This window comes from Piliocolobus tephrosceles, chromosome X (assembly GCF_002776525.5).
Source record: "Piliocolobus tephrosceles isolate RC106 chromosome X, ASM277652v3, whole genome shotgun sequence".
NCBI classification, from domain to species: Eukaryota; Metazoa; Chordata; class Mammalia; order Primates; family Cercopithecidae; genus Piliocolobus; species Piliocolobus tephrosceles.
This window is the reverse complement of record NC_045455.1, coordinates 88159328-88179752: the sequence shown is the minus strand read 5'-3', so window position 1 is coordinate 88179752 and position 20425 is coordinate 88159328.

Here is a 20425-nt window from a genome sequence, read left to right as displayed (position 1 = left end):
TAGAGTCTTTAAAGATGTGATTAAGTTAAAATTAGGTCATTAAAGTGGGCACTGATTCAATATGACAGGTGTCCTTACAAGAAGAGGAAATGGGGCCAGGTGCCGTGGCTCACGCCTGTAATCCCAGCACTTTGGGAGGCCGAGGTGGGTGAATCACAAGGTCAGGTGATCAAGACCATCCTGGCTAACACAGTGAAACCCCATCTCTACTAAAAATACAAAAAATTAGCCGGGCGTGGTGGCAGGTGCCTGTAGTCCCAGCTACTCAGGAGGCTGAGGCAGGAGAATGGCGTGAACCCAGGAGGCGGAGCTTGCAGTGAGCGGAGATGGCGCCACTGCACTCCAGCCTGGTCAACAGAGCAAGACGCCATCTCAAAAAAAAAAAAAAAAAGAAGAAGAGGAAATGGGCCAGGCACGGTAGCTTATGCCTGTAATCCCAGCACTTTGGGAGGCCGAAATGGGCAGATCACCTGAGGTCAAGAGTTCGAGACCAGCCTGGCCAACATGGTGAAACCCCCTCTCTACTAAAAGTACAAATAGTAGCCAAGCGTGGTGGCAGGTGTCTGTAATCCCAGCTACTCAGGAGGCTGAGGCAGGAAAATCACTTGAACCCGGAATCACAGGTTGCAGTGAGCTGAGATCATGCCATTTCATGATCTACTCCAGCCTGGGCGACAGAGCTAGACTCTATCTGGAAAGTAAATAAATAAATAATAAGAAAGAAGAGGAAATCTGGACACACATGCAGAGAGGGAAAACTGTGAAGATGCAGGAAGAAGACGGCCATGTGAGTCAAAGAGAGATGCCTCAAAAGACACCAATTCTGCCAACACCTTGATGTAGGACTTCTGACCTCCAGAACTGTGAGAAAATTAATTTCTGTGGTTTAAGCCACTCACTCTGTGGTACTTTGGTGTGGCAGCTCTAGAAAACTAATATGCTGTGGTTCTGATATTGCAGGCCAACATTAGTTTTTGGTTATGTTCATTGTTCTGGCTGCCATAAACTATTGCACTCATACTGAGGACCTAGAGACCCTAAGAATTTTTTACCTGATGTGCTCAAGTTGTACATGAGACAATTTGCTTGGCGTTTGTCCCTTTTGGCCCTTCATTGTTCAATATATTTTTTGAGCACCCACCGTATATTAGGTTGTGAGCAATGTAGTAATAAACATGACAGTTCACATATTTGTCTTTGAAGAGTTACCATTCCAAAGGGGGAAACTTTAAATAAACAAATATATAATATGGTGTCAAATTACGATCATTGTATGAAAAAGACAAAGCAGGGAGCTCTAGGTTATTATGAGAGACTTAACACATACATCCAATTTAATCCCTCTAGAAACACCACTAAAACCAAAGGAAAGAGGTTTTTTTCTAAGACACAGCCCTGTATAATCCAGGAGAACAGGAGACGAACAAAAGCAATATTTAGAATTGTAATTCGATCGAGACCATCCTGGCTAACACGGTGAAACCCCGTCTCTACTAAAAATACAAAAAAACTAGCCGGGCGAGGTGGCGGGCGCCTGTAGTCCCAGCTACTCGGGAGGCTGAGGCAGGAGAATGGCGTAAACCCGGGAGGCGGAGCTTGCAGTGAGCTGAGATCCGGCCACTGCACTCCAGTCCGGCGACAGAGCAAGACTCCGCCTCAAAAAAAAAAAAAAAAAAAAAAGAATTGTAATTCGAGAGACAAATATAACAAATGTTGTAAAACTAAGCAAGCTGAATCCCAAATTCAGCTCAATTTCTGTCACAAAACCCTCAAAAGGCACAAGGACTGGGAGCACCAGGTGTCTCTGAAACCAGGGGTGTAGGAGAAGAACTAAAACAAGAAGGACAGGTGAAACCATTTGAGAAGCAGTTCTACCCCAAGACCTCCACACCCATTCCACTCCACTGGGCATCTGCCCTCCTCTATGAGGAAAGAAGACTGGAGGTTTGCTGTCTTCAGCGGACCTCTGGCAATGAGGACACAGGACAGTGCCATTCTAAGAACAGGAGGATTAGGTGGTTAGTGCTAGTGGAGCAGGAGCTGAAACTGCCGCTGCTCCCCTGCCAACCTCACCCTCACCAGCTGTTTCCTCCCATCCAGTTCCCAGAACACCAGCAGCCAGATCCTTGCCCCACAAGCAGGAGACTAAGAAACCTTAAAGCCCAAGAGGATAAAACCAAGATCGGAACATTGGATGTTCCTCAACAATAGACCCCTCAAGGCCTGGGAGGGACAACAAGCTTTGAAAGAACTCGGCCGGGCGCGGTGGCTCAAGCCTGTAATCCCAGCACTTTGGGAGGCCGAGACGGGCGGATCACGAGGTCAGGAGATTGAGACCATCCTGGCTAACAAGGTGAAACCCCGTTTCTACTAAAAAATACAAAAAACTAGCCGGGCGAGGTGGCGGGCGCCTGTAGTCCCAGCTACTCGGGAGGCTGAGGCAGGAGAATGGCGTGAACTCGGGAGGCGGAGCTTGCAGTGAGCTGAGATCCGGCCACTGCACTCCTGCCTGGGCGACAAAGTGAGACTCGTCTCAAACAAAAAAAGAATTTTAAATCATTGACAGATATCAAAGGTTAATAGATATCTGAGAACTCAAACAAACAGGAAAGTCACCTGGCATAAAACAGAAATCAAGAAGTGAGAGGAATCCTTAAAAAAAAAAAATAACAGAGCAAAAACATTATCATTAACATTCTCAGAAAGGTGAGCAAACTTATATCAATAAAACAAGCACAGACACTAAGGGAACAAATGAAAGGAACAAACAGGAGCTCCTGGAAATTAAAAACATGATAGCAGAAATGAATAACTTCAATAAATGACTGGAAGATTGAGTTGAGGAAATAGTTCAAAAAGTAGAAAAAAAGATAGAAGATATTGAAAATAGAAGTAGAGTACAACTCCAGGTTGCTCAACTCCTGAATAATAGGAGTTTCAGAAAAAGAGAACAGAGATAATACAGGGGACGAAATAATCACTGAAATATTGTAACAAAATTTCCTGGAATTGATGGACATGAATTTACAGAATAAAAAGGTTCACAAAGTGCCTGGTACAATTGATTCATTCATTCAGTCAATATATAGTAAGTGCCTATCATGTGTCAGGTAGTATTTTAGGCTCTAAGGATAAAAGAGTAAACAAAGCAACTGAAAAAAAAAAAAAAAAAAAAGTCCAGGAAAGTTTTAATGACAGATTGGGCAGGGCGAAGGCAGAGAAAGAAGTAAAAGGAGGTTAGATTCTGGCTATAATCTGAGGGTAGCGCTAATAGGATTCGCTGATAAATTAGATGTGGAGTATCAAAGAGAGGAGTTAATGATGACTTAGAGATAACTCCAAGGAAAAACTAGAAAAGAAGGAGTTGTTATTTCAAAGAGAGAAAATTCAGATGCAAGTTTTTGGGTGAGTAGTGAGAGGAATTTGGAACTTGGTTTGGGGCCAATGAAATTTGAGATGTTTATTATGCATCTAGGTAGAAATATCACTAGGCAGTTGTATGTATGAGTCTGGAATACAAGGGAGAAGTCCAGGCTAGAGATAAAAATTTAGGAATCATGCCTTTCCATGCCCTGCTGCTGCCTGGATCAGTCAAGGACATTCATTCCAATATATGGACGTATTCTGCTTTGATCTACCTTTTTTTTTTTTTTTTAGTTCTAAAGAAAAAGTAATCTCAGTATGTTTTAGATTGGCATAACACTCAAACTATACACTCATAATTTGAAAAGAATTGCTTGTATTTTTCCTATTCGGTGACACAATATGTCTTACTATTTGCTCATATCAGTATTTGTATCTCTCAATAAAGATTTATAGTTTATTATTTTCTGTATATCTGTATAAATCCTTCATATTTCTCATTAAATTAGTCTTAGGTTCTGTGGGGTGTGTGTGTGTGTGTTGGGGAAGAGGTTGTTACTAACATAAAGAGATTTGTTTCCCATTGTATCCTCTAATTGATTATTTATTGGTATAAAAATGCTATTATTTTTTGTATTTATCTTATATCCTGTCACCTAGGTAAATTATTTTATAAATTTTGATAGTTTTTCAGTTCTTGCATTTTCTAAGTGGAAATTACATTAACTACACATAATAAGTTTTCTTCTCTTTTCTAATACAGTAGACCCTTGAACAACATGGATTTGAACTGCATGGGTCCAATTATACTCAGATTTTTTTCAGTAAGAATTACATCAAGTGTGCCAGCCTCTCCTGCCTCCCCTTCCACCTCTCCACCTCTTTGGCCTCTGCTACTCCGGAGACAGCAAGACTAACCCCTCTTCTTCCTCCTCCTCAGTTTACTCAACATGAAGATGAGAATGAGGACCTTTGTGATGATCTTCCACTTTATAAATGGTAAATGTATTTTCTCTTTCTTATGATTGCCTTAACATTTTCTTTTATCTAGCTTAGTGTATTATAAGAATATAGCATATAATAGCTACAACATACAAAAGATATGTGTTGATCAACTCTGTGGGCTGTTGGTAGGGCTTCCTGTCAATAGTAGGCTATTGGTAAAGTTCTGGGGGAGTCAAAAGTGAAACACTACATGTTCTCACTCATATGTAGCAACTGTAAAAGCTGATCTTATAGAAGTAAAAAGTAAAATAGTCTTAAGATACCAGAGGCTGGGAAGGGTTGGGGGAAGGGAAAGGTGGAGAGAGATGTGTTAAAAGATACAAAATTACAGTTAAATAAGAGTAACTTCTAGTGTTCTATAACACTGTAGGGTGTCTGTAGTTAACAATAATATATTCTATAGTTTCAAGTAGCTAGAAGGAGGATATTGAATGTTCCTAACACAAAGAAACAATAAATGTTGGAAATGATGAATATGCTAATTGCCCTGATCTGATCACCATACATTATATGCGCAGAAACATCACTATATATCTCATGAATGTGTAAAACTACTAATTATCAATTTTTAAAAATTATACATGAATTTTCTGCTGCAAGTGGGGGTGAGTACTCCTAACTCCTGTGTTGTTTGAGGGTCAACTGTGTATATTAGGTTCAGTTCTGACTCTGAAATCATTGCTTTCCACTACATCATTCTCCTTCTTTCTTCCATATGCTTTTTGTAATATCTTCAGAACAATACATGTGTTGTGTCATGCAACCTTGTTTGACACATGAGAAAATAAGGATCTGGCCACAAAAGTTAAGTGATATATCTCAATTAGGTGCCAATGCATACAGGTACACCAAAACCTCCAGCTGATCAATGTGAATTAAGAGGGCCAATAGCCCCTACTGATGACCTCATGAGAGGCTCCAACCAAACAGATTCGTTTTATTGGTTAAATGGTATAGGAAACACTCATAATTATTGATTATGGGAAAAATTCTTTTGTCTTATGGGTAATAAGAGATAGAACACAAATTAGAGTGCTAAAAGAACATTTGGGAGAAATTAAAAATATGTCTATTATTCTTTTTTCAAGATCTTTGATTCTTCCCTCCTATGATCCTTGACACTTTAGTTTTGTGTGTTATAGATCAGTGGAGCATCACTGGCTTTGTGGAGCTCCCTCCAGTAAGTAGGTCTAGGACTTCAGCCACATTTGCTGTTCATCCCGTTTCTTCACGAAAGTACACAAGACCCTCTAGTGCTTCTGAATCTCCAATGCCATCTCCATTACACTTCAAAATGCACCCCCAACCTAGGATGATTGGGCTATCCTTCTTAGCTGATAAAACCAGCAGAAAAACTTGATTTATTTTCTTTATTTCTGTCAACTATTGCTATCACCTAATATGCAGTATGTTTAACACTTTGAAACATGAAACCCCCGAAAGTAAGTAATCCAGGACCCACACCTCCTATAGCACTGTGCCCTACTCAGTATTAGTCCAGCTAAGTGTGGAAGTGTATGCACATTTGGATCTTTCTAGACATTTTCTGTAAGTACATTAAGAGAAGCATAAGGCAGCCCCATTTGATTGTTAGAAGGCTGGCTGGTTTGCAAGAAAGGGACAGAACATGGAAGAGGCTAGGGCCAGTCCTTGTGAGGCCACCACCAGTATCATCTCTGCCAGATCAAGACACACCACTGCAGCTGTGCCAACTCAAAGCCTCCTCAAGGAGTTGTCCTGGCACAGCACATACCCTGCTTACTGCAGAACATGTGAGGCCCTTGGCCGGGCACAGCAGTTCACACCTGTAATCCCAGTACTTTGGGAGGCCAAGGCGGTCGGATCACCTGAGGTCAGGAATTCGAGACGAGCCTGGCCAACGTGGTGAACCCCATCTCTACTAAAAATACAAAAATTAGTCGGGCATGGTGGTGCGTGCCTATAATCCAGCTACTCAGGAGGCTGAGACAGGAGAATTGCTTGAATCCAGGAGGTGGAGGTTGCAGTGAGCTGGGATTGGGCCACTGCACTCCAGCACTCTAGCCTTGGCAACAGCACAAGACTCCATCTCAAGAAAAACAAAAAACAAAACAACAACAACAACAAGAAACACACACAAAACCTGTGAGGCCCATGCTCCGGGGGACTGGCCTTTCCAGATCTTGAACTTACAGGTAGAACAAGGGGTGACCATAGAAAGACTTGATCCCATTTTAATAACCTGGTTCTCATCTCTTATGACCACAAAGTATGCTCATCCTTCTACATCGATCTCCGCATTGGTCTGGGACCCTGACTACTCCTAGGGAAGAGATATCAGACTGCCCTTCTAAGTGGTATCTATTCTTGCAAGGACAAGAGTGCCTTGTATGAAAGCCCAAGGGTCATTTCTCATCTTTCCTTATGCAAGCAGTTGGTTTTGCAGGACCAGCCGTGGTTCCCTGGAGACCCGGCCCATGTTCTGGTAGACTAGAGAACTGGACAAACATCTTTTGCTGCGCCCTGCACCTCTGACTGAGAGACACACTGACTTGGCCACTGTCAATCACTTAAGACCAGTAGATGTTGCCTCAGTGTGGTGTCATCTGCCACCAAGGCCAGATCTAGGGATCTAGTTGCTAACTCAGCAGGCTTCCATTTTTCTACAAGCTTATAGAAATGTTTTGGTTTCTTTTCCTCCTCTTCCTCCTCCTCCAGAATTGGCTTTATTAACAGCAAGAATTCAAGCAGTCTCCCTGGTCTCTCATGCCGTTCAATCCCTGACAGCCTTTCCTGTAAATGCCACCTGATGTTACATGCTCCATCTGGGCCTTTTTTGTCAGGCTCATTTCTTTCTACATCTTCCTCCATTGACTTCAGCAGCTCTTTCATACAAGCCACAGTTTTTTTCTGAAGTCTTTGGATGCATTTTCGTAATGACAACATCAACGGTTCCGGCTTCTCTCCATGTTGCCAGATACCTTGTTGGAGTTGTTGATCTGACTTGGGACTTTGTGACATTCACTGAGGCAGAGGTGTATTTTAGCCACAGTTCAAATCCTCTTCTCTAGGACCTGGCCTTGCACCTCTGGAAAAGAGCCACACATTTTGATCACAGTGGCTTCCACCAGGAGCTGGGGACCACTGCCAAATGGCTGGCCCTTCCCCCCAAAATCTAAAGGCCTCTGCCAGAGCTCCAGAAGCCGGGCAGAGCCTGCCAACAACCATTATCAGCCTGTCTGAGTAGACCCTATCTTCTTATTTGAAGGAAAACCCCACTTTCTTTAGAAACGTTAGATATGTGAAGATGCTTATCTACAGGGTCCCCTTCAAAATATCTAACATCTATGGGACGTTTCCACAATTCACCACCAGAAACACTTGGACCACATGTGTTTACACATCCTGGACTTTCTCTCTGATACAGCTAGGACTGAACAATGGGTTCTCCCAGAAGTTCCAGAAGGAATTCCTACAATTCTTGCTTCAAGATGGCGCTCCAGCTGCATCACTTGCAGGCCTGGGCTAGGACATGTCTTGACTCTCCTTATGACACTGTCTTGGTGGCTCACTGGGTGAGCGTGGGGCCAGTCCAAGGGGAGTTGCAGGGAAGCTCCAAAAAGGTAACTCAGATTTTCTTGGGAGAAGAGAGATTCTGAGCAGATTGGAATGTACCATCAACAGTGCCTTCTTCCTCCTGAGCTGATATCTGAATGAGTCCCTATCTCACAGGAAGACCCTGACCCACCTTGATGTCCCACTCAACTGTAATCCATTGGTCCTTTTTGGGCAATGACTGAGTCCTCTCCTGACTGAGAAAAGGAATACATCTCAAGCCTCTCCCCCTCAGGCCTTCATTAGCCCCATCCTCTACACCCACCGACTGTGCTCCCACTTCCGCCATGGTATCATCCAGCGTTCCTTCCTGCAGGAAACACTGCTGAGGAGTCTAACGGAGGCAGAGATGCCCTGTGTTGAACACTCCACCGTGCCTTATGTCATTTATGCCACACAACAGCGCTAAGAGGTAGGAAGTGTTATTCCCATTTTATAGAAGAGAAGACTGATGCTCAAACAGGTTAAATAATTTCTCAACTACTGACGGAAGAGCATGGGATACAAGTTCTAGTCCATTGTCTGCAGTCTGTATGCTTCATAGCCTGGCTGTGAGATGCGCTCTTCTGCTTTCAGGAGCCAATCCATCACCTTGGCCAACCCTTTGACCAGCGCAAACACTGCATCTTTGTCAGCCTCCTCTGCTAGCACAGCCACCCAGCCACCTCTATAACCAACGCCAACAGCTCTTGCAAGAGCAAGAAAGACTCTCCTTAGACCAGAGTGGCCCATCCTCAGCACTATTGGCATTTTGAGCCTGATAACTCTTTGTGGGGATGAGGAGTTGTCCTGTGAACTATAGGATGTTTAGCAGCATCCCTAGGCTCTAGTTGTTCTCTGGTTGAGAACAACTGCCCTAGGGTACTCATCCTGTCAGCTCTCTCTGCTTTTGAGTCAAAGTTCCTGAGAAATAAAGGCCTCTAATGCAAAGCCTGTCCCCACTATAGCACTTTGAAACACTACTCTTGCTGGGACAGGCACCTGACCAGGCTCCCTCTCACCATCTGTCTTAGTCCAGTCCAGCTGCTATAACCAAATCTGTGCTGGATAGATGACACACGACAGAAATTTATTTGCACACAATTCCAGAGGCTGGATGTATAAGATCAGGGTGTCAGGATGACCAAGTTCTGGTGAGGGCTCTCTTGTTGGTCTCAGATGGCTGTCTTCTTTTTGGGTCCTCAGATGGTAGAAGAGCATGAGGGAGCTCTCTGCAGTCGCTTTTCTAAGGGCACTAATCTCATTCATGAGAGTTCCATGCTAATAACCTAATCATCTCCCAAAGGCCCCAGCTTCTAATACCATTATCTTGGGTATTAGAATTTCAACACATAAATTTTGGTGGACACAGACTTTAAGTTCATTACACTATCACTGTCCTGGTGCTCTGTGATATACAGCCTCTTCTTGGGGAACTCAGATGGACCCAAGTGGAATTACTTTAATCATTAGTCAGGCTCCCTTTCAACAGAGTGTGTCCCTGAATGCTCCATGCCCCCATCTTCAACATTCATCTTTACCCTCTGATACAGTTTGAATCTGTGTCCCTGCCCAAATCTCATGTGGAATTGTAATGCCCAGTGTTGGAGGTGGGGCCTGATGGGAGGTGACTGGATCATGGTGGGGATTTCCCCCTTTTCATGCTGTTCTTATGATAGAGTTCTTACGAGATCTGGTTGTTTAAAAGTGTGTGGCACCTTTGCCAACTCTCTCTTTCCATTCTCCAGCCATGTAAGATGTGCCTGTTTCCCCTTCACCTTCTGCCATGATTGTAAGTTTCCTGAGGTCTCCCCAGAAGTCTAGCAGATGGCCAGCATTATGCTTCCTGTACAGCTTGCAGAACTGTGAGCCAACTAAACCCCTTTTCTTTATAAATTAGCCAGTCTCAGGTATTTATTTATAGCAATGCGAGAGCAGACTAATACACCCTCCCTTTCGTGACCCCGGAGCCTGCACTCCCAAATCCTTTGCCATCCAAGGGTGATGACCACGTGGATAAGAATGAGCCCTACACTGGAAAGGACTGTGTAGAAACAAAGCCTGTACTCCCCCCCACAAGTCCCAACCTGCCAGATTCAGGCAACTACCCATGGAAATGCCAAGCAGGGCACCTCTGTGGCCAATCATCCAGGCCCTTTGGAGAGGAGGAACCGCGTGGGCAATCCATCATCAGCTGACGGTGGCGCCGGCTGCTGGCTCCCCATGCCTAGGCTGGTCTCTATGAACATCATTTAGTTTTTAGATTTTCCTAATTAAGAAAGGTTCCCACCAGCAACAGCAAAAATCTTCACCACCTCTTTCATTATCTCAGCTTTTCTTCCCTTAATTACTATTGAGTTCTTGGCTGATTAAATTAGTTTTTGAGGTCCTTTCTGAAATCTTGGGGAAATTATCTAAAAATCATGAAATCAATTCCCTTACGCTGTTTTAATCCTTTATGCCCTAGGCTCAAAGAGGGATGGGCAGACAAGTGCAGGCCCTCTGAGAAGTGTGCAGCTCTACACTGCTTGCCAGCCTTCTAGGGCCTTTGTGGACCATCTGGGTCAATTTCCTTCCAAGTAAATGAAATGCAAATAAAAATTCCAGCAGTTTTTCAGCTGCCGGCTGCCCAGCTGATTAGCATGACAGAGGCTGGGAGATGAGGCCTGACCCGGTGCACTTCCCCTCATCTCATTAAGTTGTAACTCCACCGCGGCTGCATTCATGGTGTTTATTGACGCTGAAAGGCGTCTTTATCCAAAACTAGCTAAATTCACATTCAGAGTTTTTACTTGGAAGTCTTGCCTGCTCCAGCATCCACATGAAAGTGAACCTATTGTGGCTGACTCATGTGTCCTGCTGATTCTGAAACAATCTGGAGGTTTCTCAAAAATGTTTATTTCACAAGTTTGTATCCTTCCATCCTGCTCCCCCAGCCTCAAAATGCACAGGGACACTCAGTGCAGGAAGAGGTAGGGGTGAGCGTGGGAGGAATTCCTAAAGTCAAGTTCTTAACAGATGCAGGCAAGTGAGGGGTCTGGGAGAAGGATTTTGGCCTGGATGATTCTGAGATCTGTAGGTACACTGAAACCTGCCACAGCTCGTGGGGCCCTGCCAGGCTTTCTCACCTGGGTACTGGCTTCTCAGAGACCTCTGGCCAGGCACACAGCCCCACCAATGGCTGTTCCCCCTGGATTGATTTTCCTTCTTTCTAACACATTTGAAGGGCAGTTTCCCTGTATCTGCCTCCATTAACCACGCATGAACATATAGCATGACTGTAGCCTTGATTTGCTGTTGAGGTCCCCACTGCTTTGTGGCTTTGCACCAGGGCCTGTTTGCAGGCTGAGGAAAGATTTTGCTCGCGATTGAGGCTGGGAGGTCCCAGGACTATGAGGCCCTCCTCTCATTTTCATCTAACAGAATGCTTCATGGCAGAGAAGAGGTATTTATCTTTGGAAATTGAGAATGAGGGGAAAGGAGATGAAAGTCAAGAGGAGAAAGTCACTATTATTTGTGATTCTCTGGTTGCCCCCCAAATGAAACATCATGATCAAAATTCAATCTCTCTGACCCATTTGGGATTACAGCTGGGAAGAAAGCTTTGAAATCAAACTTAATGAATAACTTGATTGATGAGTGACTTTTTAATATGCAAGTAAAGCTGGATGCTTTTGGTAGGTCCTGGTTAGTATTTAGCCAACAGGGTATGCATGGATTTGCATGTGGGAAAAGAGTTGTTTCCTTCAAAATGCATGCCTGACATCTTCAGCCATTCAGAAGACATTTTTTTAAACCAGTAAACAGCATTGGGCCTGTTATGAAGGTTTACCAATCTACAAAACTATCTTAACCGTTTGCCCACAGGATCTGTGCTAAGGATGATAATAGTTAACAGTTTTGTTGAAATCATTTTCTATACTGGATTTTCTTTTAGGGCTGGTTTCTGCTCAGGGCCTAATTCAGTAGGTTGGCCACTTTGTGAGTTGGCTTAGATTTTCCTGGCTGCTGATAAAAACATTTTGTTCTCTCTTTGGTTGGCCAACAGGAAGGGGTGGGCTCATCAAAGGCTGAGAATGACTGACCATCCATAGGAACCGTGTGGAGGATCGTCAGCTTGCTCAGCGTGCTTAGCTGCAAGTGAACAGCACATCCCAGAAGGCTTATAACTCTACAAGAGCAAAAGAGAGCACCAGGGTGTGATGTTGGTAAGAGAAAAGGGCTAGCCCAAGGTATCCAGGCCATCTTCCCGTGACCTGCAATGCAGGACTCTTGGTCTAAGGGTTAACCCCGTGTCTGATGTGTGATTGCAGAATTACAATAGGAGTAGGTAATCCAAGTGAGCTTGCCTGGCTGTTTGTCTGAGTGGATGCTGCCTTCCAGAAAAAAACTAGCCAGTACCCGTAACATTAAAGTTACCATGTCATAATGGTGCCATCTTACAGTGAGCCATCCCCCTCATTTGTCATAACAATATAACAATATATAGACAGCCCCATTTCAGTGACCGGGAAGCTGAAGCTTGGCGCATCATTGTGTTGCTTGAGACCAGAGAACTGGGGTTAGAAGAAGGTCTAACTGACCCCAGAGCCAATGGTCTTCCTAATACATGTACTATCTCCACAGCACACCATGTGCCACACATTTCCCATTTCCAATCCAAAGATCATGCCCCTCACATAAATCAAACCACAGACCATGGGAGCTACACACAGGACACTCATCAACCCTCTGACTATACTTCTTCGATGTTGCTTGCCACAGGCTGTTTGTACCACCTGACAATTATGTCTGCCCAGCCAGAAAGCAGAAGGTAAGATAAGCAGAAGAAAGAACAAATGCCCTACAATGCCTTTCTCCATTTCCTTGGAGTGTTGCTGCACCCCACTGAGGACATGGTCTGAGCTGAGGCTTCAGAGTTACCCTCAAAGCTGGGCCTTGGCTTTTCTGATCTTCCCTGCAAGCCAAGTTGTCCCAAGAACTCAGCTGGCCAGGCCACAGCTCTGCTATATCCCACCCTCCCCTTACTATGAAAACCTGGGGCAGATGATCACCCGGCAGTGCAGGCTGGCTCTGAAGCAGACACTCTCCCCATGGCAGATCAGTGAGAGTCATCCCTTACCATGTCCTTGAAGGGGAGAATTAATTTTGCCCCAGTTTTGATCATGTGAAGCAATTGTGTATTAAATAATAAAGTCAAAATTGTGACAGGCTGCCTGGCATACTGACACCCTACAGTATGCCGGGCACCATATGAAATACTTTGCAACTGTCTTGGGTATTAAACAAGTGGAGGATATCATTACTGAATCCAGCATCCATTGGTCCATGGTCAACCTTGCTCTTCCAAGTGTGGTCCACAGATCAACAGCATCAACATTATCTAGGAACTTGTTAGAAAAGCAGAATCTTGGGCCCCTCCCCAGTGCTAACCTGTGTTTTAACACAATTAAGAGGTGGTTTGTATGCACATTAAAGTCTGAGAAACACTGGTGTAGGGTTCTCTTTAAGTCCAGGATCAAGCAGACAGTGTGATTTTTCCCTCAAGATTTTTAATCCAAATAAGACTATACATATATGAGTTCTGCAGCAACTTGGAGCTTCTTGAATGTATGTTTCCTCTGTACCTGTTAAAGAGATTTTTTTTTCAAATTTTCTTTTAAAGGTTGCTACCCCTCTCAGGCCTTTGTAAGGATAAAGAAGCTTTTATCCAATAACATCTGAGCAAAGGTAGGAACCTAGCATCCTTGAGCACCTTCAAACGTGCATTGTGTGATTTATCTCTGGGAGCTGGATATTATGTTTGCTGTTTCTCTGTTACAGGTAAAAAAAAACAAAAACAAAAACAAACTAGACTGAAAGAAACTACTCTCAGTGGCTCTAGCTAGCAAGTGGCAGAGCTGGGATTCAAACCCAGGTCCTCTGACTTTAAAGTTCCCACTCTCCCACCAAATACCAGGATGAGTCAGCTGCCCAGACAAACCAAGTAAATTTAAAATGGGTCGAAATCATAGACATTACTATTCTTTTATGTGGATAAAAATATTCCAAGCACAATTGCATCTTCATATCCCTAATATACTATCTCATGGAAAGAGCAAGAAATGGGTTGTTTTATTTTTATCTATAACGCTATTCAGGTGGTTGCTTAAGGGATTTAGAGCTTATGGAAATGGCTGGTTTAGATTCTAATAGAAAAAATATACTCAGAGAGGAGACCTTATATATTTGTGGCCGTAGTTCATTGTCCTGGCTGTCCTGGGACCACACAGCAGAAATACAGTATAATTGCAGTGACAAAGAGAAGATAGCAATGCATACATATTAGGGCTAGGGAAGACTTTGGACTGCTTCATCAGCATCATCACCAGGTTTAGGCACGACTACATCAGGAAGCATACAAATGTCTCTTGGGTTAGAGGCCAAACAAGCTGAGAGAGACAATGCCTAGTGACATGCAGCTGTGCTCTTTAAATCGTAATTTAAAAGGTGCCTTTCCTCCAACTGCAGTAGTGCTTTCATCATCAACCTAACTAGGTTAGGGACTGACTGTGCTCACCCTTGGGAAGTGGGAGTAAATACTATCTCAGAACAATTTATCCTGATGATTTTCAGAAACAACACGGTTTCTGGGCCTGAATCATATCAATTCCCCAGGGAGTTTCTTACAGTCTCACTTCACGGGGCCAGTGAGGATTCCCTTTCAAGCTGGGTTAGCAACCTGTGGATACATTTTTTTAATCAAGATAACTACCCATATAAAATGAAGGTACTGTCATTAAATAAGTAAACACCAAAAGATGTGTTTCTCTAGGGGGATTATCGTGAAAGTACAGATTTTCCATGCAGGCCCTGTTCAAATTCTACCAAGCAATCAAGAAGCATATTTTCAAACTAACAAATATAATTTGTTGGCGAAAGAGAAAAAGCTTGCTTCCTGACATTTGCCAGACCATGTGCAAAGGATTTTCAGAGCAGAGGTTGAGGTGGAGGTTGCCTCCAAGAGGATGACACTTTATTCTTTCATAAAACACCTAAAGACCCTGATTTCACCATTAAAAAGAAATTCAGATGAGAAAGTTTCCACATCCCTCTCAATGCTCCTTTCTCATCATGACCTGTCCTCCACCCCATACCAACCTCTTCTCCAGGGTTCCTATGCCCTCTTCACATCTCCTAGCCACGGGAAGCTCCCCAAAGCAGCGAAACTCTAAACTTGTCCTTCAACAGGACCCAGAATAGACTCTCCTCTCTTCTTCCTCACCCCATCAAACCTCCTGTTCATCAGCAATGTAAATCTCAGTTAAGTGCTGAGAAGAAATCAGGCTCACTAAACTAATTCACTCTAAGGTGTGAATGATTGATAGCCCCATAAATATCCCTTGGAGATTTGCATTTTAAAGGAGGATTTTATGCACCCTACTGAATCTTCATTTGCATGCATTTCAAGCTTGGGAAGAAGGTATTTGTTTTGCTTTGTTTACCACATAAGCAGCTTGGAACCTGTCTTACCAAAGATCAGATCTTTTTACCATTTATAATGAGTTCATTGGTTGAGTTATTATTTTCATCATCACTTGCCCAGTGCTTCGCTGGGCTCTGTCTTGGGTAAAGCACTTGATCCCTGCAAATCTAGAGCTGAACTGAAAGAGATCTGTGTCCATCTTGCTTCACTCTTTCCTCGTCTGAACAGACAGAAAGTCCCCCAAATAACCAGTGCAGCTGCATTTAGGCCACTTCTTAGATGACACTTAGCAAGATGAGAAATGAGATCTACTCTGATTTTTGTAATAATCTTCCTGCTCCCTGCCTTCTACCTCTTACTAGATTTTGCTATAGCCCCTTAACTCTGAACTGTAGATTCAGCTCCACTTCCAGAACTCCGGGCTTTGGGCATAGGGAATAGAAAGAATCCAGATGAATTTCACTTTGAAGAACAATGCACATTTGGAGTGTTTTCTCATTGCTATCACTCCATTTACTGCACATTTACCGAGAAACACTATGTTAAGTGTTTAAAATCTTTACATCAATCCTGTTGAGGAAATATCGCTTCCCCTACTTTACAGATAAGCTATGTTAGACTCAGAGAAGTTAAGTAACTTACCCAAGATACCACAGCTAGTTTAGCAGAGCTGAGATTCAAATACAGATCTATCTAACTCCCAACTCCTAACTGCTATGTTGCCGTATATGTCCTGGGAGGGACAGCATTGTCTTAGAGTGACTTCACAGGCAGGGCCAACCTCTCTGTTAGGCGCAGTGGACAGTGTCTAGGGCCCACCATACCTTTATAGCCCCCCTGAAGTGTTTTAATTCCTTTAAAAATCACAAGAAAAAATTTAACCTTGGGGTCAAAGAAAATGTTTTCATAAATATTAATATATTCATCTTTATACCAACACCATCATAAAACACATTTTAAAATAGTTTTATGGAGGAAAAGGTCCACAAAGTCAAAAGTGCCCAAGGCCCATGAAAGTCATACACATCCCTGCTTAGAAGTGAACTGCTCCCCCGACCCCCAGAAGTTTCTGCTGCTCTGCCACCTGCGTCATTGTCAGCTTTGTAAACAGCCACAGAAGAGCGATGATGCTATTATATTGTGTCAGAGAGCAACAGATGAATAGAGAAGCTAAGTAAATTGGTCGGGGTCATCTCGAGAAACAGAACCAATACGATATACATGCATATATATGTGAAGAGAATTATTGTGGCAATTGGCCAAGAAGTCCTACCTCTGCCATCTGCAGCCTAGACGCCCAGGAAAGCCAGTTGCACAATTCAGTCCACGGCCTAAGGTCTGAGGACTGGGGGACTGCCGGTGTAAGTTCTGGAGTCTAAAGGTCCGAGAACCAAGAACACCAACATCTGAAGGCAAGAGAAGATGGAAGTCTCAATTCAAGAAGAGAAAGGAAATTCCCCCTTCTTCCACCTTTTTGTTCTACTTGGGCCCTCAACGGATTGGATAATGCCCACCACATTGGTGAAGGGGGATCTTCTTTAGTCAGTCTACTAATCTCTTCAGGAAACACCCTCAGAGACACACCCAGAAAATAACATTTTACCAGCTATCTGGGTGTCCCTTAGCTCAGCCAAGTTGACACATAAAATGAACCATCGCACTGCGTAATTCACTCAAAGTCATGGGGTCAGAGGCCTGACTCATGTGGTAGGTCCTGGTAGTAGATCACTGGAGCAAGTGAGTTTCAAGGGCTCTCAGATTGGCTTGCACATGATGCCACTGGGTGGAGATTTGGAGAAGACCAATGAGTCTCTGAGTTTAACATACCTTATCCGTAAAGTAGGGGAAGTGATATTTCCTCAACAGGATGGATGTAAAGATTAAACACTTAACATAGTATTTCTCAGTCAGTAAATGTGCAGTAAATGGAGTGATAGGAATGAGAAAACACTCCAAATGTGCGTTGTTCTTCAAAGTGAAAGAACAACATTTACTCTCCTTTCCCCAACCCAGGCCAGTAAGTTTGTTCTCTTCCATGATCGCTTTAGATACAGTGAACTCCAAGTTTCTCTTCAAAGAATCAGTATGTCAATATGTTCAGCTCCCTTATTCTTTGATTCTCCATTTTAAAGTTTAACTTCCTGGTTCTCTTCGCCCCCTTGCTTCTAGTTTCAGTAAACAAATTTCCCGCCAGTTCTAATCAGTAGTTCACATCTGTTCCCTTGGTGACCTGCTTTGACTTGAGTCACCCCTGGTCACCTGCTCTGACCTGGATCATCCTGAGTCACCTGTTCTGTAACCCCCCTTCCCACCAAACTACCCACCCTGCTATCCAGCTCATACCCCTGCTCTCTTTAAAACAGCGAATCGGAATTAACTTAGACTTTGTAGTCCAAACCTAGCCAATAGAAGAATGACACAGCAGTAGGGGCTACCTGCATCAGGAATAAGAACCCCTTCCCTTCCTTTGTCCAGGTGTCCTCTCGCCATTACTCCATCCACGAGTTGCACCCTTCTATAGAAGTAAAATTGCCTTGCTGAGAAAATTAAATTTATGTTTAAGTGCTATTTCTTTGTGGCACTGAGGAACAAGCATTTTGTTTCTAACATCACCGAGACCAGGGGTCTTGCTGCCATGTGCTGTCAAATTATAGACTGGGGCAAGGTGGATGGTTCTGGGCCAGCAGATCTGATATAGTGGCAGGTTGGAAATGCTTCTGCCCTTTCAAAATGCTGGACAGATGAGATTGGTTATCAAACCAGATTCTCCTCTGCTTGGCCACTGGAACCCAACCAGAGAAGGACCCATGAAAGAATCCCTCATGCTTCGGCTTTTTTCAGGGAATCATTCCTTTGATTGTGTCAGCAGCCTGACAGTTTCCTTTGAGAATTCTTGGCCAACATTCAGGGATTTTCATGCAGATAATAAACTCTGGCCTGGAAAAAGCCGACTGGAGCCTAACTCTTTTTTTTTTTTTTTTCTCTCTCTCTCCTTCTTTAAACTAAGGGATATTGCTCAAAGTTAAAATGACAATTGTCAGTGGTGTATAATAAGAGATGCTGAAATAAGGGTGATAATAAAGGTCCTGGGCTTGCTTACTCATGGTCACAATAAAATTTTTATGCACGTATATACCACCTTACCTAAACCTCACTTTAGGTATCTTCAAGTGATTGCACATCAAGATCTTGCAAATTGAAAAATATGTTAAGTATACCATGGGGTTGACTTTTTATCAGAATTCCCACATGATTTCTTTCATAAGTTCAGGGTCTTTTAGGGTGCCCATAACCTTGCCTATATTTATGTATTTTATGAACCTACATGTTGGTAAATGAAGTCTTTTCTTTTTTTTGTTTTTTTGTTTTTTTTTTTTGAGATGAGTCTCACTCTGTCGCCAGGGCTGGAGTGCAGTGGCACGATCTCGGCTCACTGCAAGCTCTGCCTCCCGGGTTCATGCCATTCTCCTGCCTCAGCCTCCCGAGTAGCTGGGACTACAGGTGCCCGCCACCACGCCCAGCTAATTTTTGTATTTTTAGTAGAGATGGGGTTTCACTGTGTTAGCCAGGATGGTCTTGATCTCCTGACCTCGTGATCCTCCTGCCTTGGCCTCCCAAAGTGCTGGGATTACAGGCATGAGCCACCACACCTGGCCGAAGTCTTTTCTAAATGAAACACAAGTGATTTGCTGGTTTCTTAAGGGCCATTTTTAACTCTGAACTATAATAACAATACAAATGCTCAAGCAGGATTCATGGAGGCCAAAAAAAATAAAATTAAATAGAGCCTAACATATTTGAAAAAAAGGTAATAGTTTCCTGAAAGGAAAGTTGCCTTTGAGTCACTTTTCCATGTGTAGCACATATCCAGCCCCTGGTTCCACCCTTTCTATTTTCTTTTTCTTTTTCTTTTTTTTTTTTTGAGATGGGGTCTCGCTCTGTCACCCAGGCTGGAGTGCAGTGGCACGATCTCGGCTCACTGAAAGCTCCGCCTTCCGGGTTCAAGCCATTCTCCTGCCTCAGCCTCCCAAGTAGCTGGGACTACAGGCGCCCACCACCATGCCTGGCTAATTTTTTTTTGTATTTTTAGTAGAGACGGGGTTTCACCATGTTAGCCAGGATGGTCTCAATCTCTTGATGTCTTGATCTGTCCTCCTTGGCCTCCCAAAGTGCTGGGATTACAGGCGTGAGCCACTGCACCTGGCCCATCCCTTCTATTTTCAAAACATCACATTTTTTCAGGAGTTCAGGGCAGCCTATAACATCGTGATAAAGACACAGTTACATGAAGAACATACTCCCCTTTCAGACTGCCCAGGTTCATTGATTCATTCAACAAACTTTATTGATCACCTACAGAGTGTTAGGCGCTCTGTTAGGTATAGGATTCAACTGTGAAAAAGACATCAATCTCTGCCCTTGTTCAGACAACATTCTCTCTATTTTTTTTTTTTTTTAAGGTGGAGTTTGATCTTGTTGCCCAGGTTGGAGTGCAATGGTGTGATCTCAGCTCACTGCAACCTCTGCCTCCCGGGTTCAAGCGATTCTCCTGCCTCAGCCTCCTGAGTTGCTGGGATTACAGGCATGTGTCACCATATCCAGCTAATTTTGTATTTTTAGTAGAGATGGGGTTTCTCCATGTTGGTCAGGCTGGTCTCGAACTCCCAACCTCAGGTGATCCACCCACCTCAGCCTCCCAAACTGCTGGAGTTACAGGCGGGAGCCACCACACCTGGCCGTGCAGACTACATTCTAGTAGATAGATCAATAAATATTATTCAAACTGAAAAACAAAGAATAAAGAAAAATGAACAGAGCCTTAGAGACCTGTGGGGCACCGTCAAGCAGAACAACATCTGCAATACAGTAACAGAGGGAAAGAACAGAGAGAAAGAGGCAACAAAATGTGTTTGAAGAAATGATGGCTAAAACTTTCCAAATTTGATTAAAAACATTAATCCACTCATTTAAGAAACCTAACAAATGTTATCATGACATGTAACCTCTTCTCAGAGTTAA